Source organism: Hermetia illucens, chromosome 1 (assembly GCF_905115235.1).
Source record: "Hermetia illucens chromosome 1, iHerIll2.2.curated.20191125, whole genome shotgun sequence".
Lineage (NCBI taxonomy): Eukaryota > Metazoa > Arthropoda > Insecta > Diptera > Stratiomyidae > Hermetia > Hermetia illucens.
In genome coordinates this window covers 75,249,902-75,275,802 of record NC_051849.1, presented here as the reverse complement: position 1 = coordinate 75,275,802, position 25,901 = coordinate 75,249,902, and the positions used below count along the sequence as shown (strand labels likewise).

Genomic DNA, 25,901 nt, shown 5'->3' with positions numbered 1-25,901 from the left:
TGCATTGCAAAGGTAATTTGAAAGGCGTCTTTTCCAATGAATAAGGTGCTCTCAGCTTTCTATTGTGTCGTTCATACAATGAAGTATCCTTTAACTTTGATTCATGACACCTTTAGAAAAAAGGACCGTGAATCTAATGAAAATCAGATACTTTCATCCATTTACTTAACAAATTCTTTCTTTCAATTCTACGAAATACTCAATAACTCAATTTAATGTGATCTCTTCCGCAGGTGCTTACGATTTCATAACATTTCATAAAGTGCCAATGGTAACCCAGGCATAAAGAAGGATTTCCCCCTGAAATCACTTCAGCTTACTAACATATTGCTTCGCCATTATCGGCCAATCGTTACGCATAAGGTGCAGAATCTTACGTTCCAACATCTTAGCCACTACACGGCAAGGTGAGCCGTGGATATCTCGTCTTTTGACTTTCACTTAATTTCACCCCAACTTCGGCTTCAATGATTTCCTTAATTAGTCCGTGCTGAAAGCCCGTCCTTGGGGGGAATCGGAAAACGATGTACGATTAGTAAGAGCAGACTGATTTGGATTAGTCATCATGGAATAGGTTAAATCGGATTAGATGAAAGTAAGTTGAAGATTATCTTGATAGTGAGTAATGAGAAACAAAAAGTCTGGCGTGCAGATTGTAATTAAGAGAAAATCGGAAACTTCTATTTCGGGTGTTAAGAGAGAATAAAATGCAAATTGGATGATCTAAGTAAAAAACTTTTTCGATTTGTTACTTAGTTATTTAAGATTGGGTCCGCGACTGTATTCTTTTTATTAGGTTTTGTGTAATGAACGTGTACTAAACGAATTCAATCAATGGAAATGACTTCGGCGAAGGAAATAGGATTACCCTTTTGGTATTTGGAATGAGAGGGAGAAGAGTAAAAAGTGTGAACATAAAGTCGCTTATGAAATTCATGATGGTCTCTCTCTATAATTCTCACGGGTCGAAAAGGGGTTCGGTGTCGCTTTTGTAGTAAAGAATGCATACAAGCAATAAGTTGTGGCGCAGCAGGATTGGCAGTATTCGAAATTTATTTCGAATGTTGCGAATGCGAGCGGATAGATGACGTCACCGGCGCGCTTCACACGTTTTAGAACTCGCCACAGGAGTGGAGAGCTAGCGGTAAAAAGGCGCCGTTGGTTGAAGACGAAGGGACCGCGTGGGAAACCAACCGATCTCTTCTTCTCCAGGCTTCGACGGAGAAAGTGTGAACCGCCATGCGAGCAAGGTGCAACCTGAGACCGCTACCGAAACTTACAAGCATAATTTATAGTGATTCAATCCTAGCTAAACCAAACGTTGGTAAAATGGAAGTATTCGATATCGTGACTACAAACTACGAGCTATAACAACTCTCAAAGAAAAACTCGGCCTGGTGCAGACTAGGAAGTGTACATATCTAAAGACCTTCAAACAGCTGTTGGCCTTCCCCACTCCATATGGTCCCTAAGCCAAACAGCGATATTCAATTCCACTCATCCACGACTTTGCGCATCATCTCGCAAATTGCCGCATCTTTTCGACCTTTGACTTAGCCAAGGCTTATCATGAAATCCCTATAGCTCCAGAAGACATACCAAAGACAGAAGACAGTATGCACACCCTTTGGACCCTTCGAGTTCACCCGGATGACTTTCCGATTGTGCGATGCGGCGCAAACCTTTCAAAGGTTCATTCACTCAGTCCTGCGAAACCTAGATTTCTGTTTCGTATACTTGGATGATGTTTTGGTCGCTTCTTCCACTGAATCTGAGCTCTTAGCTAATCTCGAGTGCATTTTTCAACATCTCCTTCAGGTCGGGTTAGTCCGAAACGTTGAGAAATGCAAGTTCCTCCAAACACAGGTGAGATTCCTCGGCCACTCCATTTCTCCTGAAGGAATACAGCCCGACTCAGACGAGGTGCAAGCAATTACAAGTTTCCCGCGCCCGAAGACACTGAAGGAGTTGAGGAAGTTCTTGGGCATGCTAAACTTCTATCGTCGATTCCTGCCTAAGGCCGCCCAACACCAGCCCGCTTTGAACGCGTACTTGTCTGGCCCCAAAACAAAGGACACACGGGAGATCGTGTGGTCTGAAGAGGCTGTCCGTGCGTTTCACAAATCCCATCAACAACTGGCCGACGCTACACTCTTGGCATTTCCTCTACAAGATGCACCCCTAGCCATTTTTGTTGATGCCTCTGACATCGCAGCACCAAAAGGTGAATCAGGTCTGGCAGCCGTTGAATTTGTTCTCTAAGCAGTTGAACTCCACTCAATGGAACTACAGTACCAACGATCGTGAACTGCTCGCCACATTCTTGATCATCAAATACTTCCTCTGCTCTCTAGAAGGCAGGCCGTTCACAGTGTTCACAGCCCATAAGACTCTCACGTATGCTTTGAAACAAAAGCCCGACAAAGCGTCCCCTCGTCAGCTTCGACACCTCAGCTTTATAAGCCAGTTCACGTCTGACATAAAGCACGTGTCCGGCAAGGACAACATAGTTGCTGACACTTTATCTCGTGTCTCCGAGGTTAACATCCTCGCCTCACTCGACTTTTCGGCTATTGCCAAGGCGCTACTTCAGAGCCTCAAATCGAATCCCAAATACAAATTTCGGCAGCTGGCCATCTTCGACTCGAACCTCTCTCTCTGCTGCGAATACTCGAAAAAGCGACCTCGACCATACATTCCGGCACCCTTCGGAAGAAAGTGTTCCACGCGGTCCACGACTTAGCGCATCCAGGCATCAAGACAAAGTAACCAATGTACAGCACAAAGTAACCAATTTCAAACCAGTGAACGATTACTTTTAGTAGTTCTTTCTATAAAGTCTTACCAGAAACAAAACCAAACATGGAGAAGTAAAGTTACAGTTCAGGGTTTCCACTACCGATAGTTTTTGGGAGTAGGAAAGCGCGCTCCTGAACGTTGACATTTAACTACTACAGTTGTCTCAGTAATGGGAACCTTGGCCGTTGTTGCATCAAATATTAAGAGCGGGGGGGGGGGGGGAACCTTAAACTGTTAAACCGACGCAACCGTTTAGAAGAAGCTCACCCAGACAGGCACAATACCCCGCGGTTAAAAGTGCTAACTCCAGTAGAGGAGGGAAGGGTACTTTGTAGCGAGAAGTCACGCAAAGGAAGAAGCCTGACGCCAAACCACCCAACAGAGGTAAGAGGCGGCGACCAATGACGACCTGCCTTTATGCACTAGGTGACAAAAACATGGAGCTCATTGGAATGCCCGGAATGTTCATCAGCATATAAGGGCCATGATAAGCGGCATTGGGTTGGCGTACGGCATGGCCCAGGATGAAAGAGGGGTGAAGGTGTCGAGCAAAAATGTGAGCCAGATGATACAAGCGACGATCACCCAAAACACAATAGAGAAGAAACTGGGGAAGAAGCTGCGAGAAGGATTAAACGAATCAACATGACAACAAAACCCCGAGGAGAAAAATGGACTTAGCCCCCCAAAAAATGAAGGACGTGAGGAGGATGCTGAAGGTGCCGGTGAAACTCACGTGGATACAAATCCGGAAAAAGGGAATATATGAGGAGGATGTGAAAGCCTGAACAAACCTCGGAAAAGGAGAGATTGGAGGATGATAAGACTGGATATTATCGTCAACCCCAAGCGTGATAGGGAATCATACACTGACATTCTCAGGAGAGTGAAGGCACATTGTGGACTCCGGAAGACCTTCTGTTAGAGTTCAGAAAATCCAAGTATGGACTCGCGGATAAATTCTTAAGCCAAATTGGAACGTCCTTACAACAAGAAGTGGAAACAAATGCTAGCAGGTGGCAGAGCACTATAGTCTACAAAAATGACTTGGCAAAGCGGCTCAACTTCGTCGGACTCCAAGAATCAGTGACGAAGCCGCTAGGAAAGCTTACAAATCGCGATAACCACTCTTCCTTTCAAATTGTTAGCAATAGGGGGAGTAAGAACAAACTGGGTCATGTGTCAGCTTAGGGAGCAGGTGGCATTGACGCACTGCCTTGGATTCTTTGGCTTTGGTTTCAATACGAGGGCATGTTCAAATGACAAGTCGAAACAATGCAGAACATGTGGAGTGGAATGCCATATCACAAGGACTGTGGAGGTGACCTAAATCGTTAACTGTGCGAAGGAAGAAGGGTGTGGACCATGAGTACTTTGAAGATAACAAAAGGTACCTATAACACAGGAGAGTCGTCTACACAAATCGCAGATGAGGTTAACATAAATCAACCTCAACCACTGCCAATCGCAGCGACACCTCCTCGTGCAAACTATTCGGGAGAAAGACACAGATGTGGCCATAATTAGCGAATCATGGGCATGCGAGGAATGAACCTTTAATAATGGAGCATCCGGAAGATGGATTTATCATTGCAAAGGGAAGGGAATCCACATATATAGTTGATATGCTCCACCCAGCGCTACACTTGCCGAGTATGAGCAAGTGCTGTACATTTTGGTTCTGGATGCGAGTCGGGAAAATCATAGAAGGGGAAAGCTCTTATGGGAGACACGTTCTTCGCGGCGTTTAAGTACGATATATCCCTGGACGGTACGAATAGGGAAGAAGTTACCCAAAACACCAAATGGGGGACGGAAGCACACGATGTTACTATGCCCAGAAGGCGACTACTCCCCAGTAGGCAACCAAACTACCGCTGCAACAACGGGGTTGAAACTTCGTAAACCACATGTTTCCGGCAAGGAGGTTTTACCAGAAATTTAGGTATGTTGACATCAAATCACGATACAAATCCCACTGCCACCAGTGACATTTGAACTGCGACCTTCTGTAAGACATTTGTTTCTGGAGACATCATACTCAATACTTCCCGAAGCATAGATATCCTTGAACAGTTAATAGTCTTCCACCCAAGGGCAGTGCGTAAAAACTTCCTCTCCTAACGTCATTACTCCTTAACAACTTCTAAATTTTGCCGATTCTGAGTTTCAAATCCCCATAGTGGTAATTTCAACAGAGGCTAATACAGCAGTATGTCCTAGTATCCTATAATCAAGTGTTATTAGTCGATTTAATTTGCAGGTGTAGTAAGGAAATTGCTTCTGATATTGTCCATTGCATGCATACGAGTGTATATTTCCCACATTCAATGAAGCACAGTATTGCAGAGAGGAACCGAGCGCTAGCCACTTTGTGTGAAAATTAAGCAAGGAGCTAACATATAGAACTAACACAACTATCCGAAAGTGGCCAATTGTAATTGGTTTTCTGTTAATTATTCTATCAAGTAATAAATTTTTATATAAAAGATGCGCCAAAACCCAGTGATTCAAAATGAAAAAGGTTCCAGTTTTTATCATATACCGTGGAAATAAATCCAATTTCAAACCCAAGCCATTAACATATTTTAAAACCCACACAAGTAAATATATTTACTTACATTTTGGGAATTTCCATTGGAAGGGTTGGGAAGTGAGGGGCCCGTTCTGTTTCGTAGACGGGCCAATGCACTCCTAAGGCCCTCCGTATTGTTGTTGTCGGGCCCCTTCTCGAACAAAATACACCCACAAAACAACACTTTGAATGATTTTATTTACCACTACACTGTCAACATAACTACACAAAAATTATAAAAAAAATATGTTATCCGTTTCCGTTAAAAAATCGAACGAAAATATTCTAAAATCACTACCACAATACAAAACGCGAAAAAAGCTTTCTCTTTATATCACAAAATGCCCTCCATCCACGTAGAGAGCTGCATATGTTAACTGGAATTTCAGATAGAGTTTAGTCCTTAAATAACTTGCTTTGATGGTTTTCCGTCACGTTAACCCGAGCCACCGAGACTTATTCAACCAACCATGGGATAATCGTTAGAACCGCTAAAAGGATGGAGATTCTGTAAAGGTGTATAGAAGATGGTTCCCAGAATCATTAACTTATATCGCCGTGGGTATTGCCTGAAATGAAAAGGAAAACAACCGCATTACATAATAGAGAAAGTTCTGGGTATCTAGGAGAGATTGTATGGTTCAAGATGGTTAACTCCAAATTGCGTTATTGAGAATTCGAAAATTTTTAATTGGAGCTAAAATTAAATGGAATTGTTTCCATTCTACTTTAGTGATAAATAAAATTAAGTTCCTGTAATTGTACTAATTGAAGACGTCTGTACCCTTGAATTTTACCCAATTAAATAAAATTGGGATTATTACTATAGTCATTCGTTAAATGAATACCTTTCCTATCATTACGGTTTCAAATTGAAATTAGATTTAGACATTTCGAAGCAAAATGTCTCAGGCGCCCGCAGTTGTGGTGTGACGAACCGGTCGCCTCTGTATTTTAGGGTGTTTTTTCCAGATTTTCGTTCAGACATTGCTAAAACCGGTTAACTGTCTGTCCTTGATGCCGTTTTCCCCATTTTTGGGTGGGTGTTGGAACTATGGACCACAATAAGGTAAATATAACACCTGCAATTAGTCTGGGGGAATATTACTATTATTAGCAAAGTTATAGTAGTTCAAAATTGCCTTTTTCGTGTATATTTTGTGAAGTGAAGTTATTCTTGCCATCAGAACGGGTATGACCGCTTGAAGAATCTGCTCCAGAAGATGAGGGATTTGCTCCTTTGGCCGAGTTTTAAGGTGGTTGTGCCTATACCGCGAGCAGAGCTCCTTGCGGTCTCTAGTGTGAGTTGCGCTGTATAATTCAGGCGCCATTCCCTTTCTTGCGGCAGAGGTATTAGATAGGCCTCTAATGTACTCAATATGAGCCAGTACCGCTGTGCTAATCTCGACGGGACTCTAATTGTGGTCTTGAAATCAATCCACGTATGAAGAAGACCGTGGAATTATCCCTAAACGACAAATATTTACGTTAACCGCCTTGATCTTCCTGTCTTTGCAACTCAAATGTCATTGCGAAATTACCAAATTTTACAATATTCGTCGCTTCAATCGATGCCATTTGAAAGCATGCACTGTATTTACGCTTGTGCTGTAAAAATGTTTGGATTCTTCAGTAGCTCCACCAATAACCAATATAAGTCAGATGTGGCGGGTTTGTCAGTGCTGGCAAATTGGCCTTTCCTGTTGTGAGCTTCGTTTTTCGGATATTTCAGAAACTCTATTGGCTGGTAATTGCAGTGAAGGCCTGCTTGATCTTCCAGCGTCCGACATTGTGATCTTGTGAATATTGTACAAGTTTACCTATCATGGCGCCATCTACTTGAATGTGATCAACGCCATCTAGTAGCGAATTTCAGCTAGGCGATACCTAGCGAATCAACCTTATTCATTATTTCAGAGCCTATAAATCGCAAACATATATATCATATATCACGAACTTTAATTTTCAAGATTTTGTGTAAAATAAAATCAGGTGTGACATTTTTTTCACCAAATATACTATACTATCAAATCGAGGGTCTCGATAAATATTTTTTAATGCAGTTCTGACATAAATTTCATGGATTCATTCTTAGAACCTACTCACAGAACGAATCTGGAAAAAAATAAGAAGCTGTCACTATACCGTGCCAACTCTCCGAAATACCTTCCATACCGATAACTGTTCAAATAAAGTTAATAGTGGCATGTTGCTATAATTTTCACTAATTGACTGTACGGTGGTCAAAGGGTAGTATAGGTCCCAGGGCGGAACGTGGATTGGTACCCACAATGGAGCATAAAACCTGGGAAATGCCTGCTGAACCAACACAAACAGCTCTACTACCAAACCATATCTCCACCTCCACGTGGTGACCGCTGGGAGCTCTTTCTTAATGCAAAGCTGCTGACGGAGAAGGATGAAGGCGAGTCTCCCGCACCTAAAAACGGGACAAATTGTACCAACTGGTCCTCCAGGTTGGGGGTTGGGTAGGGCTGACAACCCTACACGGAAAACAACTTGTTACGAAGCCAGGAGCCTCGGACTGGACGAATTATACAACGACGAACCCGGCAACGACAATGGAATAACGATTTGTGCATTTTCTCATGGAACGTGCGTTCCCTGTACAAAGATGAAGCTGATAAGCAGCTAGCCGATACCCTGTCCCAACATAGGGTTGATGTAACAGCGTTACAGGAGATGCGTTGGACAGGGACCGGTTTCCTGAAGAAGAGCCACTTCACCATATATTAAACAAGTCGGAATACCGGAAGCTCGCGCTTCGGGTATAAAGGTTTTGTGTTCATCTTATCTAAAAAAATTCAACGCACATTTTTCTATCCGCATCTAGCTACAAATCCAACATACCCCTTCATATTTTCCCAAACTACAAGACATAAGTCCATATTACAGCCGTAGATATTACGCTCACCCTAAACAAACAAACTGCCTATTTCCGAATACTGTACACATATATGCACGTATATCAATTGATCGTACCCATATTTCCGATTTACTTCTTATATCTATCTGAATTAGGCACTACCCCCAAAGCCCATTAGCATGCATATACTATATACTTACATACACACATGTCTCGTTGGAATAATTGATATTTATCTACAAATGACTAAAAAACTAAAACAAAATAATCCTTTTCCACCCAATTCATACGAACTTACTTCGTTGTGGTATTGACGAATTGATATGTGATGATGACGTCATGCAGGTTGTAGAGTGCACGAAATTCACAGAAAATTGTAAAGTTTCACCCCCTATGACTTTGTTAATAATAGTTGCATTTTCTTCAAACTTGACCAAATTGTGCATCATGTTCTTCACTACACTTATGCTAAATTTTGCACCTCTGCGATGAACATAAGGGGGGTGCCGGGTAAATTTCTAAAATGTGGAAATATACTATTATTAACTTTATTTGTACAGATATCGGAACCGGATATATTTTGAGGCCTAGATTTCATAGAGATGCACTACTGTGATTTTTTTCGGATTTTTCAGTTGGATAGGTTCTGAGAACGAGACCTGTTACACTTTTTGATGGTCATATTTTGAGCCCTCACTCCCCTATTTTTCACCCAATATCAAATATGGAACCAGTTTCGAAAAGTACTAATTGAGACCTTTCATTTGATACCAAACATAGCTACATTCTGTGAAAAAAATTTTGCAGCCTCCTTTCACATGTATGGGGAGCCCCCCTTAAACTTAACACAAAATGGCGCCAGTTGCTACATGTAAAGGGAACGACATTACATATTTTTACCAATTTTCGTGACAATCGGTCCAGCGGTTTCCGAATAAATCGGGTGTGACAGACAGACAGACAGACGGACAGACAGACAGACAGACAGACAGACAGACATCGCATCGATTCTAATAAGGTTTTGTTTCACACAAAACCTTAACAAATGAAACCTGCTGTTATCGTCTTTGAAAACCTAAGCGAACGGCTATGCACTCTGCGCTTGTAAGGCAAGTTTAGAAATATAAGTCTCATTAACGTTACCTTCTACGAGGCAGTAGAACGAACCCTCGAAGCCTGTCCTAGATATGATATCAAAATCATACTTGGGGATTTTAACAGCCAAGTAGGGAAGGAGCCCGTTTTCAGGTGATATGTTGGCTCCCATAGCTTACAGCAAAATACAAATGATAACGGACTGCGGATTATTCAATTAGCAGTGTCACACGAAATGGTTGTTGGAAGTACCTGATTTGCGTGGAAAGTGGTCCACAAACATACTTGGGCCTCTCCAAACGGGACCACTTTCAACCAAAATGACCATGTGTTGATCGAACGCCGTCACCTCCTCACCCTTTGTGAATGTCAGAACATATAGGGGCACCAATATAGACTCGGATCACTATCTCGTTAGCATGGTGCTCCGAGCTCGAATAACAATACCATCTAGAATCTGACAATCAGGTGAGAGTTAGCACTGAAGCCATCCATCCATCTAAGAGGGCAATGGATGCCGCAATAACCGCAGTCAATAGAGGACCTGGAGATGAAGCACCAACAAATGATCTTCACAATCACCTGAAGAAGGTTATCATGGATACGGTCACAAGCATACTTGGCCCCAGCCGCAAAAGGAGTCGGAACGGCTAGTTTGACGATGAATGTAAGCTAGCAAAGGAACGGAAGAATGCCGCATACCCAGTAATGTTGCATTCTCATAGAATGCGGGCATGCCAGAGACTTATCACGAACTCCATCGAGCGGAGAAGCGAATTCACAGACGGAAAAAGGAAGCCTGGGAGAACCAACAAAGCCTGTGAACTAGAAAAGTACAGGGAGCAACCGCACCAGGTGCGGAACTTTTACCAACAAGTCAGCAGGATGAAGCCTTATACATCTCGATGCTCATCCTACCCAGACAAAGAGGGAAATCTGATTTCCAAGAGAGTGGGCATATTGGAACGATGGGTTGAGCACTTTGATGAGTTACTGAACAACCAGAACATCGGCGAGTTGGAGGTCCCGCCAACCGATGGATAAAATACTGCCACCACCAAGTTTAGGAGAAACAGCCCATGCAATTCATCGGCTAAAAAATGATAAGTCGCCAGGAGCCGATGTATAATAATTACAGCCGAATTGGTTAAATATGGAGGCGACCAGTTACACCAAGTGGTTCATTAACGTGTGCTCAAGGTATGGGATAGCGAATCAATGCCTGACGATTGGCAACGAGGCATTATCTGTCTCATACATGAAAAGGGAGATATGACACAGTGCAGCAATTATACCAATTATACCACTACCATCTATAAGATATTCTCCACTATCTTGCTAAGCCGGATAGCTCCATACGCCCAGAACATCATTGGCCTATACTAAATAGGCTTCACTCCAGGCAAATCAGCAACAGATGAGATTTTCTCTGTGCGGCAAGCGATAGAAAAACTGTTGGAATATGGACAACAGTTGCACCATTTTTTCATCGACTTTAAAGCCGCTTATGATAGCATAGCCAGGGTAAAACTGTACACGGCCATGAGAGAATTCGGTATCCCGACGAAATTGATAAGACCAACTAACCAGCAACATCAAACCGCACTAGTCAAACGGGAAGAATAAAGATAGGAGAATACAACTTTGACATCGTTGATCATTTCTCCTATCTAGGGTCGAAAATCATAATCGATACCAGCTACCACGATGAAATCCGCGCACGGTTCCGCTCAAAACGTCTCATTATAGGGTCAAAGCTCTTACTGTACAAGACTATGATCTTGCCAGTCCTCATGTATTCCCCGGAGACTTGGGTTCTTAGCAAGAAAAATTGCGAACTCTTGGCCGAGTTCGAGAGAAGAATTCTCCGAAGAATTTTTGGCCCCCTTCATGAGGATTGACGATTCCGTAGCCTACACAATGACGAAATCTATGGGCAGTACCATGGCCGTCCGGTTGTGGATAAAATCCGGCTCAATAGGTTACGGTGGGCGGGTCACTTAATCCGTATGGATGAGGATGATCTTACCTGAAAAGTATATAAGGACAATATCTATCGTAGAAAAAGAAGACGAGGCAGACTCTGCCTGAGATGGAGCGATAACGTAAATCGGGACGTCAGACAGCTTTTAGGGATATCAAATTGGTGGATCTCGGCGCAAAACCGAGATGTCTGGAGTTCCTCCTGGTTGTTGCGCCGTTGATGATGGTGATGTTTAATTTACAATTTTGAGTAAAAGAAAACCTTTTTAAAATCGACTCAATGTTTGTCTGACTAACTTTTATTTTGTACCTGGAGGGAAATACACAACGGATATCCATCGTTAATCGAGGACGCGCATCCGGATTCCTATCGACTTAAGTCTCCCATACTCTCTCCGCGATGCCACCATTCTAGTATCACTCTGCAATTGATAATAGTTAATCCTAAGTGACTCAGCTGCTACTATTTTCCGCAGCGTTAAATGCAGTAACTTTTTTTCTATGCCTGCGTTCAGCTTCCGCTTCTTTTAGTCGCTGGTACATCCGTTCGATAGGGGCAACAGCCACGTTCATCGTTGTTTCCAGTTCCACCCTACAGTTTACCAGATTTTCCACCATTGAGTAGTTCTTTAATTTAGTAACGAAAATGAAAATGGGATTAAGACAGTTTACAGTTTTGTAGCATTGCAGAGGCAACTCATCGGACGCTACCTCACCTCTGCCCTGGGAGTAGCTTGATGGAAGTGGTTTGCAGTCCAAATGGTAAACAAATTACTCCCATTCTTTTTGACAAGACAAGACAAGGGTGCTTTCTCCTGACCACGTTGCCAGTGAGATTCTGAGTAGCGCTGGCAGATGGAGTCGTGTTGCGTATTACATAAGGGTTCTTCTTGTTGCGAAGAAGAATGAGTTCGACTACCAAATGGACCGGATTTCAAGAGATTTCAAGAACTTGCAATTCCCTTTTTCCTCTCCCCTACCGTTAGTAAAAAGAACTCCCTGACTTGCATGCTTCGTTCAGAGTAATGTATCAAACAGTTCGAGGCTAGTTTTTTGATAACGAGGATGCTTAGTTGGTTGTTCAATAGTGTAAAAAAACTTTAAATTCGTAGTAAAAGCTACTTATGAACACAGATAGCTTGCATTAAATATGTCATCACTATGCAACAAACCTACGAACGAGCTTTCTCTAGGAACGTAAGATTGGGTGAAATATCTTTATGTTACAGTAATGGGTGCAGTCGACCACCTTATAGATATTTTGCAAAGTATTCATGTTATACAACTAAAATTAATAACACTTGAAGTTATTAATTTAATATATTTTATTGATCTTCATCCTCTCACAGTTCCAACTAGACTCTCCTTTTATTATCTTACTGCTACCTTAATACCTACGATGCTCGCTCGTTTGTGCATCCGTTATGCAGGTGCACTTAATAATGTTTATGATTCTATTGGTTTGTGCATCCGTTATGCAGGTGCACTCAATAATGTTTACAATGTTTCGGAATTAACTGTAAATGGGAGATAAGCGACCCAAGCGGATATTTAACCTCTCCCCTATTTAACTTGAAATTCTCCGTAATTTTACTGGATTGCGAGCTTTTTACAACAATTTTCAATTTTTTTTTTTTGCGTCCATGATATAGGGTAAGTATTATGATAAATAGTATTAACAAAAATGCGCTTACAATTGAACCAGATAGGTAATTTATATTTTTATGAAATTTTAAAATATTGATATGTTCCAAGTTTCTCTTATTTTCTAAACTATCTCTTTGAAATCAATGTTTTTGGTGAAATTATAATCCGTATTTTCATTATAAAAGAACCTGTCAATAAATTTTACATTTGTTTTACCAACGGTTTGATTTAGTATCTGGATTGTACAGTTATTGATGTTGATTAAATAGTTACCATTTAGGTGTATGTTGCTGTCGTCACAATAATTAACAATATTAGTTTGTTTAAGATTCTTACAGATTATAGTGTTATCATCAACCTTCACAATTTCTGTTCCATTATTTTCTACAAGTACGCAATTATTTCTTGTAATACTCTTACTCAAGGGTTTCAACTCCCTTTCATAATTCAATTTTTCATCATAAACATATTTTGTTCCATTTATTTCTATAAAATACTGATCTTCTAACATTGCTTGTAAATTATTCGTAGTGGGTAACGATGTAATTAATTTGTACTCTTCAATTTTGTAAGAATTTGGAATTTTAAGGGCCAAAATTATTGTGTTTTCCTTATACTTCAGTAGTCCGGTTCGTACGTTTTTGAGTTTATAAAAGTCCAGTTTAGTCGTCAAAATTTCGGTTGCTGTTAGCATACTAGAGTGAATCAATCCATGTTCCATCATTACTATGTTGTCAATAATCTGATTTAACTTCTCTTCCAAAATTCGGAGTTTTTAAAATTTGGTCTGTTTTCAATTGTGTTTTTTTTTTTACTAATAATTTTTCGTTTTCTGTGAGTTGTTGAAAGGTTTTACTAATTGCGTTTCGGTCTGACTCTATCAGATTTTTAAGGTATTTAATCGAGTTATTAAAATGAGAATTGAGTTCAATTTATTTATTAAGGTTTTGAACTGCATTTTCACAATTCTCTTCTATTAGTTGGATATGTTCTACTATTTCCTGTCTATCTGTGGTGTTGCTAATAATAGAAGTTGCAGTGCAACTACCCAAACTGAGGTCATCACCTGCAAATTTACGAGGACGTTTTATATTAATGGGATGTTCTCTACCTAATTCTTTAATCCTATATCTCGGTTCGTTCTTATAGTAATTACGTTTATAGTTCTTAACTGGAATAATTCTCCTAGTCTCCCTATAATCTTCTCTTTTCTTATTAAGCTTATTTATATATTTATTCTTGTACTCCTTCAAAGTCTTTTCAAGCTTTGCAGGATCAGCCCGTACTGCTTGATTCGGAGTCATTTTGATAGAAGAGTGATATCTATCATTATAATTACTTACTGCCCTATGTATTTTCTGTAATAAAGTTAGATCTAATTTCCTCATAGATACTAGTTTTTCCTGTAATGTTGAGTGAAACCTTTCGATATCACTATTCCCTGTGTGGGTATTTGGTTTCGTGAAATGTAATGCTATACCTTGCGTTCTAAAGAAGTCCTTGATATTAATACTGGCGAACTCATTATCGGTAATAATCTTCTGCGGTTTACCAAATTTAGAGAAGTGTTCTTCCAACACTTCGATCTTCCTATTCCAATTTCTATTTTGCAAATGATAAATATAAGCTTTTTTCGTCAGCTTATCAATTAGCGTTAGAAATGCCTGTTTCATGAAATAGTATATATCCATATGCAAAATTTCGTTTATACTAGTGGGAGTTTCACTAATTTTGTATTTAACTCTGAAAGGCTTACGTTCGTATTTGGTTTCCAAACACGTTTTACAATTATTAATAACTTTGGTTATCTCCTCGACTAACTTCGGGTAATACAATTTATTTTTTAGACTATTAAAGGTTTCTATAATCCCACTGTGCATACTCTCAACTGTGTGATATAAGGATATCTGTCTATGGATTTCCTCTGCTGTTTTTATTTCTCTAGCCCTCATTGTAGCTTTGATAAACTTTATGTTCCTATCGTCTCCAAATAGTTCAATTAATACTTGCTGAATTTTATTAAACTGATGGTATGAAAGTTCGGTGTAGATTCCTGTTATACCTGGTCGAATATACCTCCTTAAAAGGTCAACCCAATGGTCCCTATCCCTAGTCATATCCATATATATTATTCTACGGTTATGCAATATTTCTATTTCCTGATCTACGTCATATGCTAGTATTAACTGCGTTTTATATTTATTTACTATGGTCTCTTTAATAGGAATGTGATCCAACTGTTGTTCATCTTGTGAATGAACTGTAGCGTTATCTGACAAATCATTGATCGATTGGTTATCAGTGGAATTTTCTTTTTGATTAGTGGCTTCTGGAATGCGACTCAAGAAGTCTGCAACCTTGTTTTCCTTACCTTTGATATACTCTATATCAAACTGATACTCTTGTAGTTTCAGTAACCACCGTTGATAACGTTGACTAAATTCTTTCCCCTTATACTTCTTTGTCATATACTTTACTGGTAAGTGGTCTGTTATAAGTTTGAATCGATTACCCCATAAGTAGGGACGGAAATATGTTACAGCCCAGACAACTGCTAAAAATTCTTTATCGGTAACAGAGTAATTTTTCTCATGATCATTTAGCGATCGAGAGGCATAACACACAGGTTGATTATTCTGTGTTACCACGGCCCCTATCGCATAATTGCTCGCGTCGGTAGTGAGTGTAAAAGGTTTATCGAACTCGGGAAATTTTAAAATCGGTTGTTTAGTCAAAACTAATTTTAGTTGTTCGAATGCTTGAATATATTCTGGATCTCTAACATTAATTTTTTTGTCCTTTTTCAGGTATTTGATCATCGGGTGTGCAATTTTCGCATAGTCTTTTACAAATTTTCTATAATAGCCTGTAGCACCTAAAAATCCCCTTAACTGTTTAATTGTTGACGGTAGTGGATACTCTTGTATACACTTTACCTTATTTGGGTTAGGCTGCATACCCTCAGCTGTAAGGATATGTCCAAGAAATTCGGTGTGTTTTTGCATAAAAGAACATTTGTCAAAACGAATTTTTAAATTATGGTCAGATAAAATTTGGAATATTTTTCTTAATGCCTTAATATGCTCTTTTAGGCTAGTGGAGAATATGAGAATATCGTCTAAGTAGACGATGCAGATTACGCCTACACAGTCTCGAAGTATATAGTTCATAAATCGTTGGAAGGTCCTTGGGGCATTCTTTAGCCCAAAGGGCATTCTAAGGAATTCGTATAGGCCGTCGGGTGTAACGAAGGCAGTTTTGTGGATATCCCTCGGATGTACTTTTATTTGATGATATCCATGAACCAAGTCTACGGCTGAAAAATATTGTGCTCGTCCGAGCTTATCTAATAGACTCTCTATGTTAGGTAGGGGGAATTGATCATCCTCTGTGATTTCGTTTAACGCCCTGTAATCTACGCACATGCGAAATTTTTGTTTACCTGATTTATCTAATTTTTTTGGTACGATTACAATAGGTGAGGCATATCGGCTGTGTGATTTCCGAATTATCCCCATTTTCTCAAACTCCCTCACTTGCCGGCGGACTTCCTCCTCGTGTTTTGGAGGAAGACGGTATAGCCTCGAATGGATTGACTGATTCGTTTTTGTTTTTATTTCGTGCATAATTGTGTCGGTGTTAGTTAAAGGGTCCCCTTCCTTGTAAATTAACCCACTAAATTCCTTAAATAACTTTTCCATTTCACTTTTTTCTTCTTTATTTAAATGACTTAAGTCAACTTTCCCTTGTTCGGCATTAAGTTCAAAGCACTTGAGGTTTTCTTCATTTTCTGAAGAATCTAAAGATATTTTACTACCATTATTTAGGATGAGACATTTATTCTCAAAATTGAAGATTTTCACAATTTTGGATAATATGTCCATTCCGATTAAAAAGTCATACGACTTCCCTAATAAATCCCTCTTATACCATTTGATTCCACCTTTTGGATCAAAGTTAAATTCTGTTGGAATATTTGTAATTACTCGTTCAACGCTTTCCGTGGTTGTATGATTTATAGTCTGCAAACGGATGTTAGTCTTATCGAAGATTTTAAACTTGCTACAATCTACTCTAGCAGAGTTCACAATGCTCATTGTTGAACCTGTATCTATCAAGCACTTGTACAGTTTATTATCAATGGTAAGATTAGCAAAGATTTTGTTTCCGAGGCCTAATTCATAAAAAAACTCTGGTTCAATATTATGAACCTCTTCGTTTACTGAATTAGACCCGGGTGATGGGTCATTTCTATTTTGATTTGATCTTCTATGGGTCACGGTACCTATCTCCATAGGTTTAGGTGGTGATCGCCTAACCTGGTCAGAACGATTCCAGGAATGTTGTCTATGTTGAGTAGGATTATTATTACTTCTAAACCCAGAATCTCGGAAGTTTTTTAGTCGAGAATTTTGTCGATCTTGCCAAAAATGTCCCGAGCTACGTCTGTATTGATTTGATTCTACCCTATTTGGTCTACCAAAATTTGAATTGTATTGTCCATGATTACCGGATTGTTTCTGTCTATTGTCCTGTTTGTTATGGTGTTTTCTATAGTCCTGACTGTTATAATTCTTTCTTTCCTGATATAGTGTTTCTCGGTCTAAATTATCTTGATCGTAGCCCACGTACGAGTATAAAAATTACCACTAACTATTTGCTTAATTCTATTCACTAATAACGCGTAGAAAGTTTGGCGAGTTTCCGCTGTATTCGATTCATAAGTGGCGAATGTATTGATTTCTTCTATAATATATTCAATTTTAGAGTTAAGATCGGAGATAGAACATACTTTGAGTTGCGTTATTCTTCTCGAAAGGTCCTTGTAGTTCGTAGATGGTCGAAAATGTTGTTTGAGTAAATTTCTAGCCGACTCCCAGTTTTCCGGACGATTATTTAACAAAAGTTCCTTTGCCGCTCCTGTAATTTTTATGTTATAAATTACCTGCCAGGCTTCTTCCCGTGATTCCTCATCAATAGCACTAAGATGACCACCAACGGTTGTTAGAAACTGCGTTAGCTGCTTCCTGTCTCCCGAAAACTCTTTTATGTAGGCAATTTGTTTTATTATTGTTTCTGCTCGATTCGGCCGTTGCAAATTAGCTAAATTCTCCAAAGCTGCTATCAATCGTTGCGCTAATACGTTATCCATTTCGGCTTGAAGGATGCGTCGATGGTAAATAGCTAGTCTGTATCTACGTTGAGTCTTGAGGTGAGTCTATTTCACTGCACTTTTATATTAGATTTTTTTTTTTTTTATTGCTAGGATTCCAAACCAGCCTCAGAATGTGTTTTAAGACGGTTTTATGCTTGTTACTCCGCCTCCTAGCTTTGTATTTATTTTAGTTAATATATTTTTTTTTTTTTTATATTATTAAACGAATCGCGACACTTGATTTTTTTAGTTAAAACAACTTTGTTTCTAAAAAATTGCGCCGGTTCTTGAACGAATTTAAAACACGTAACTTCGCGTATCACTGGATCCTGCTCGATGCATGGATCCTACCGACTGCGCCACTAAAATTAATAACACTTGAAGTTATTAATTTAATATATTTTATTGATCTTCATCCTCTCACAGTTCCAACTAGACTCTCCTTTTATTATCTTACTGCTACCTTAATACCTACGATGCTCGCTCGTTTGTGCATCCGTTATGCAGGTGCACTTAATAATGTTTATGATTCTATTGGTTTGTGCATCCGTTATGCAGGTGCACTCAATAATGTTTACAATGTTTCGGAATTAACTGTAAATGGGAGATAAGCGACCCAAGCGGATATTTAACCTACATAGCCTGAATGAAAATCTATAGCAATCCACCAAGGAAATTTAGCTGTTATCGCTGTTTGCACTGATTTTAGTTAATTGGTAAAGATTCATGAGGAAGCGTTTGACCGTGTGCCACACGAACTCACCTGGTATGTTTTACGACAACTCGTGCGCTGGGTTCAATTGCTCTACCACGATCCGAAAAGTACAGTTCGAAGTATGGCGGGTTTATAGAAACCGTTTTGTGTCTCTGTTGGTGTTCATTAAGGAAGCACCCTCTCAACACTCCTCTTTGTTTTTGTTATGGACACCGTCACACGGGACATCCAACGTCCAGCGCCCTATACACTGCGTTATGCAGATGATGTTTTCCTAGTATCTAATAACAAAAATGATGTCGAGCAACATGTCCAAAAATGGAATAATCGCCTCATGCACCACGGTTTCAGATTGAATCTGAACCAAACGGGATGAAGTGGCGTTCCACAAGTGGTGTTCTTTGTGATTGACGTATCAACGAGCATCTCAAATCTAAAATTTACCGGAATGGCGTCCGCCCTATCGCCCTCTATAGTTCTGAGTGTTGGCCGACTATAAAAGATGTCATACGGTAATGGAGATGAAGAAGTTGCGTCGGACTAGTGGCGTGATACGTTTTGATTACATCCGAAATGAGGATATCCGCGAACGTTATGGGGTTGCATCGATCGTGGAAGAATTGCGAGAGAGGCGTCTTCGATGATATAGCCACGTAATTCGCGCGAATGAGAATTCATTTGCCAAGATTGGTCTGTACATCGAAGTCCATGGTAAACGACCGTATGGGCCTCGATATTATACTCAGATGAGGCATCCAATAGAACCAAATGGCGAAACCGATCACGACGAGCCGACCCCGCTTGTGAACGGGACAAAGGCTGAAGAAAAGAAAATGAAAATGAAGCAAAACATAGTAGAATTGCCTAAAAGAAGCGTCGTCAATATTTCTGATGCCGTTATAAAGAATCGTTTTGAGACGTCATATAGCGCCTTAAATCTGCTAACATATCAACCACTTTAAATGGCTATTATATAATAATAACCAATATAACACATAATTTAGCTTTTGGTTCAGCCAAATACTTTAGGGATCAATATTAACAATACCAGGCGCCAATACAGTCGAAATTATATGAGTGAGCCAAATAATAATTACCAATTCCCTTCAAAATGCCACCAAATTCGTAGCTAATCTTTAACACCCTCTAAATGGGCTTACTGAAAAGAACCTTTATATCACTTCGAACAGATTCGCTGACTAAGCAAATTGATAAAATCCCCAACAATGAATTTTCCTTCGGGGAAATGTGTATGTGCTCCTAAATGGTTCTCGGTGTATAAAGCAAGTCCTGTTGCCTCGAGTCTATTACAAAGGTGTAATAGATGCCCAACTCGACTTCACAATTACAGCAGTTGAAAGCACGTCGGGCAACATGACCTTTTTTGCTAAATTGCTGGCGTTGTCCCTGGCACTCAGTGGGAAAATATGCAGCTGGGTTAAATGAAAATCCGAATATTTTACAATTCTCATATGACTAAGCGACAGTTTCCCGTGGACGGAATTAAATTCTGGACATTGATGTAATGCACGGCAATGAGAAACTTTAATCATTTCATGTGGAGTGAAATATGAGCGTTCATGTTGCGCTGAGTTTGCAAAATGTTTGTGTGAGTGTTAAAGGTCCTTTCAAAAGCATGTGAAATGCTTTATAGTGACGGGCATTTGCGTCACATGCTAGAAGGTCATGCTTTCGAGGAAACCTCCAAATTTGTTGGTCTTGAGTCGACAGTACCGGGGTAAAAAGAAACTAAGATTACATACATTCGTCAATCAAATAAAAGCAATGTCCGTTAATGGTAGACCTGCCTGGCTTTAGTGATTTTTCACTTAATTGCTGTGTACTCCTTATAACATGATTTCTCTCTAGCAGGGATATTAGTTTTTAAAAAACATGAATATACATAACTAAACAATTATTAAACAGAAAATCCCAGTTAATCAAAACTCAGAATAATATCGGAGTCCTCGCATGGTAAGAACTATTGCAATACGAAAATAGAATTCCCCAAGCCTTCATCGAATGGTCTCCTCACAAAAACGCATTCCTTAATTAACTTTGAATACATGCTTCCCTGCTGGTACTCTCATAGCACCACGCAATTTTTCAGGTACGGCTTCTCCGTAGGTGCGCTACTCCCAGTACTACGAAGAGGCGGTCCTGTGGTACTGGTTAGAGCCGGCAGTGCCGAAAAAAGGCATGTCTCTATGAGCATTTTATGTGAATTAGGTAATTTTCCACCGAAATCAATCGACTAAAATGTTTAGTTGGATGTTAGTATCAACATTAATATAGTAAATGTTAGCCAAAAAAACACTTCAGTACTCATGGGGATTTGCTTCTATTTGGATGCGCATTTACTCCATTACTCGTAACGAGTCGAAATATCAGTTGAAATCAGGGAGGTTATGAAATCAAAAATAACGAGAGCTACAAAACATAAAAAGGAACGATGCGAATGGGGATGACTTCAATCAACGACCGTGGCATACCAGATACCAACTCAAAATTTATCTAATTTGGAAAACTATAGATTCTATGTAAAATTAACAACAAGTCAAGATACCGGAAACTGGGCGTTTCAGGTAAAAGGTTTTGTGTTTATATTAAGTGCGAAACCCCCGATGATGCTTTTCGATTCGTACATAGGAAAAAAAGCAAAATATTCTTTCATCAATTGCTAAAATGCAGATATACATAGGACAGCAGGTGCCCCTCAAGCGCTGCTTTAGATGCCAGGAATTTGACCACATAGCAGCGAAATGCACCAGTGACTCTGACAGGTCAAAAAGTTGCGAAAAATGTGGGGGAGAAGATAATATGTTCAGATAGTGCAAGGCTGAGCCTGAATGTATGCTTTGCAAAGGGGAAAGGGCGTCGACTATCGGCACGTTACAGGCCCAGTGTTTAGGAAAGCCTTGAATGCAGTAAAGAAATGAGGTTGACATAAACCAACCTCAACCACTGCGAGATAGCGAAAGACCTTCTCTCGGAGACCATCTAACAAGAGAAGGGAATCGAAGCTGCCACAACCAGCGAGCCAGCCTCGCAATAATAAGAGTGGTGCAGATGTAACTGGCAAGGCTGAAATATGGGCGTGTGGAAATCAAGCCATTCAAGATGTGATGAAGTTTCCAGAAGTTGGATTCGTCAGCTTGTATCTACATATATAGTTGCTATGCTCCACCAAGCGCGACGACACCGGAATGCGAAGAAATGCTAGGTCTGCTAGTCTCAGATGCAAGAAGTCGAAACCCCAAGATCATAGCGGTTGATTTCAACGCGTGGGCAGTAGATTGGGGCAGTCGCATTACGAACACGAGGGACCGTATCCTGCTCGAGGCTTTCGCGGAGTTAGACTTGGTGGTCGTAAATACGGCAAATGTAGTCAGTAGTTGATTTGACATATGTGAGTACCACATTGGCGAGGAGAATACCATAGTTTGTCAGTGAGAATTATACTCATAGCGACCACTAGGCAATTTTCCTCCAGATCGAATATGGGCCATGCGGCGATGTGCGTTCCCGGGAGCTGGAAGCCAGGGCTGATCCGTGGAAAAGTTTGAAGAGGGAGGCCACAATCCCTGTAGTGCGGCTACAGAAAAGATAGAGCAAATGATAGGACGCATAACGAGAGCGTGCGACGTTATTATGTTGAGGCGGTGGATTCTCCCAAAAGGGCTCTCAAACTATTGATGGAATAAAGAGATCGCGGAGTTGCGGGATGCATGTTGTCGAGCTTGAAGGATCTGCTAACGATCCAGAGGAAGACCGGACTTCGACGAGAAACGGCAAGCGTATGTGAGCCTTGAAGGTAGGCTTAAGCAGGCCATATGGACCAGCAAGCAAGAATGGTCGAAGGAACTTTGCGCAGAGGCAGGCCAAAGCCCCGGGGAACAGCGTACAGAGTGGTTATGAAGATGAGAGGGTGAACACTACAACTGACTTACCCGAATCTTCTGCTCGATATTGTGATGGCGCTCTTCCCTCCAGATAAAAGGGAGCGTAAATAACATAAGCAAGCATTGGACGTCTACACCATACTTGTGGTAACGGTAGATGAACTTGCGCAAATTTGCCAGAGAATTGGGAATAACAAAGCACCCGGTCTGGATATTGTTCCCAATAGAGGTTTTAAACTCGATCTTAAGACCAGACCCGACTAGTTTATCAGCGTATTTGAAACATGCATGATAAAAGGAGCTTTTCCCGACCGGTGGAAGATGCCAAAGCTAGTTTTGCTCCTGACGCCGAATAATCACCCAACACATCTATCATCATACCGCCCGACATGCCTCATCGACACGGTAGAAAAGATGCACGGAAGGACCATCTTCAATCGACTGCTCCCTATCATTGAATATAAGGATGGACTATCGGAGCAACAGTTTAGATTTCGACAAGCCCACTCAACGATCGACGCTGTATACGTTGTTTTGAAGCTGGTTCGATACGCCATGTCATCTAACAAATGCTGTGCCGTGGTGACGTTGGACGTCAAAATTCCGCTATGTTAGTTATTTGGATGAGGGATCCAAGCAGTACACCATCACCACAGGAGTATCACAGGGCTCAGTGTTGGATCCTCTCCTGTGGAACGTCATGTACAATGGGGTCCTTGTTTTTCCCGTGCCATAGGAGGCCACGATAATTGGTTTCTCAGATGATCTAGCTCTGGTTGTCATCGGGAAACGACCTGAAGACGTTGAATTGTACGCTAACGCTGGAGTTGGTTCAGCCTAACCCTGCGGAACAAAAGACGGAGGCGGTTATCAAATACCTGGAGGTGATGATTGACGCTAAAATCAATTTCAAGACTATGGCTGTGAGGAAGCGGTAAATACCAGCGTATTATCAACACGGATGATGCCTAACGTTGGAGGCTCAAGATACAGTCGCAGAGTACTTGTGGCCGAAGTGATTCGCTCCACACTATTATACGCGGCACCAGTTTGGGAGGAAACACTATTGTGTGCGAGTAATCGGAGGAGGGTACATATGACTTACCGCTTAGTGGCGGTAAGGGTGTGCAGCGGCTTCAGAACCATATCAGGCAACACAGTGTGTGTCATTGCGGGAATGATCCCGATAGACATTCTGGCAAGTGAGAGAGGCTGCCTGTACAGAAAAAGGAGCGTGCAAGAAGGACGCGAAGAACGGAAGGTTTGGTCACTTAAAGCGCAGTCCACCCCGCGAAGTAATGCTTTGCGCTGGTTCCGCGCGAAGGAAGAAGGAGAAAGTGGGGGTGCTTTTAGTGGGTGCGAATCTCACACTCTGCTGCAACCTGGAATGGCAGTGTGTTTGTAAGATTTCCACCCCCAACCATAAAAACAAGTCGGGAAATCGGAAGGCGGACGCTTCAGGTATAAAAGTTTTGTGTATTTCCTTTGTCAAAAAAAATTTAAGTGTAAATTTGTCGCATTATATGCATACATTTGTGAGAATATCCACATCACATCAATATCACAGTCTTGAATTTGCAAAGAAGTGACAACTTTGACCTATTATAACTTTGTTAGCAATGGTGCAATTTTCACCAAACTTAGCATCATGCTCTATATTATAGCCTATATTGCTGCAAAATTGTGTGGTCCTAGGATGAACTTAAGGGGGGTTCTGCAGCCAATTACTGAAAATTATAGTAATATACTATTATTAACTTTATTTGAAGGGATATTGATTTGCAAGGCATTTCGGAGCCTAGGCACCATATAGTGGCAGCCTGTTGATTTTTTTCAGAATTTCGGATTTCGTAGTTTCTGAGAAAGGCCCCATTAAATAAATGATCATTTTTGACCCCCGTTTGATACCCCACATGACTATATTTGGTGAAAAAAAATGTACACCCCCTTTTGCATGTATGCGTGCCTCCCCTTGAATTCGACGTAACGGGATGTCGCTTAAGTTGCTTACATTGTTGTTGCTGAAATCGGTGCTTAAGCCTATTTCATATGTCCATTCAACTTTGCGGTCCTGCCAAACTATCCGAAATTCTAAAGTGTGTATCTCGTGCCCCCTAATATTCACGTAAAGCTGGCCTCCACAGAGGCTTGGAGATCAGAACAATCATCATCATCATTAACGGCGCAACAAGCGGTATCCGGTCTCTGCCTGCCTTAATAAGCAACTCCAGATATCCCGGTTTTGCGCCGAGGTCCACCAATTCGATATCCCTAAATGCTGTCTGGTGATCAAAATAATAGTAGAAGAAATCGAGTGTTCTACTAGCAAACACTCAGCCAGACTGAGGAGTGGAAGGGTGGTATTTTGGAGCCTAGGCACGGTATAGTAGCAGCTCCGTGATTTTTCGTTTGAGCACGTTCTGATAACGTAAAAGAAATTACCACTTTGCAGCTCCCGTCCTCCCCCCTTTTGCATTAAATATCAGAATTGCGAAGAGCCTTGAAAACTACTAATCGAGACCTTTCCTTTGTCTACACGACTATATTTAGTGAAAAAAATGTACACTCCCCTTTTATATGTATGGGGACCTTCCTTAAGCTTCACTGTATGCGTGGGCGTTAACAGTTCCCACTGCTTACCAATTTTGCTGTCAATCATTACAACAGTTTCTGTGCATGTGCCAGAAAGACAGACAGTAACCGAATTTTAATAGGGTTTTGTTTTACACAAAATCTTAAAAACAGCTGGGAGAATATTTCACTCAAATGTCAATTATTCTCGTTAATTATGACGCCAGCAGCTTATTTGTATGCTTAAGAAGCAGTAAATTCGAGTGATATTGAAAGAGTTGAGAGAAAATGAGAAAATGAGTCCTACCCTATTTTAAATGTGCACACTTTCACTCGTCACTTGCGCATTTTGCAATTCACACCGAGAGCTTTTATTTGACACCCCACATGGCTATAATTTATTCCTTGAAAATAAAATTTACCTTCCCCCTTTTTATGTATGGGGAGCTTCCCTTTATACTCCTCGTAAAATTATGTGACTCACTGCATGCGTGGAATTTCATAGTTCCCAGTTGTCGACAAAAATTTCGAGCTTAACAAGTCGGGAAATCGGAAGTTGGGCATATGAGGGT

General features: G+C 40.7%; 1 protein-coding gene across 2 annotated transcripts in view; it reads right to left on the bottom strand.

Annotated features, from left to right (window-relative positions):
• Positions 1–25,901, bottom strand: part of LOC119647289 — a 751,009-nt gene that overhangs the window by 576,586 nt on the left and 148,522 nt on the right. For both annotated transcript variants that reach the window (XM_038048193.1, XM_038048194.1), the window contains exon 4: positions 5,421–5,943. The gene's annotated coding sequence lies outside the window, so the exon portion shown is untranslated. The remainder of the gene's footprint in view (positions 1–5,420; positions 5,944–25,901) is intronic.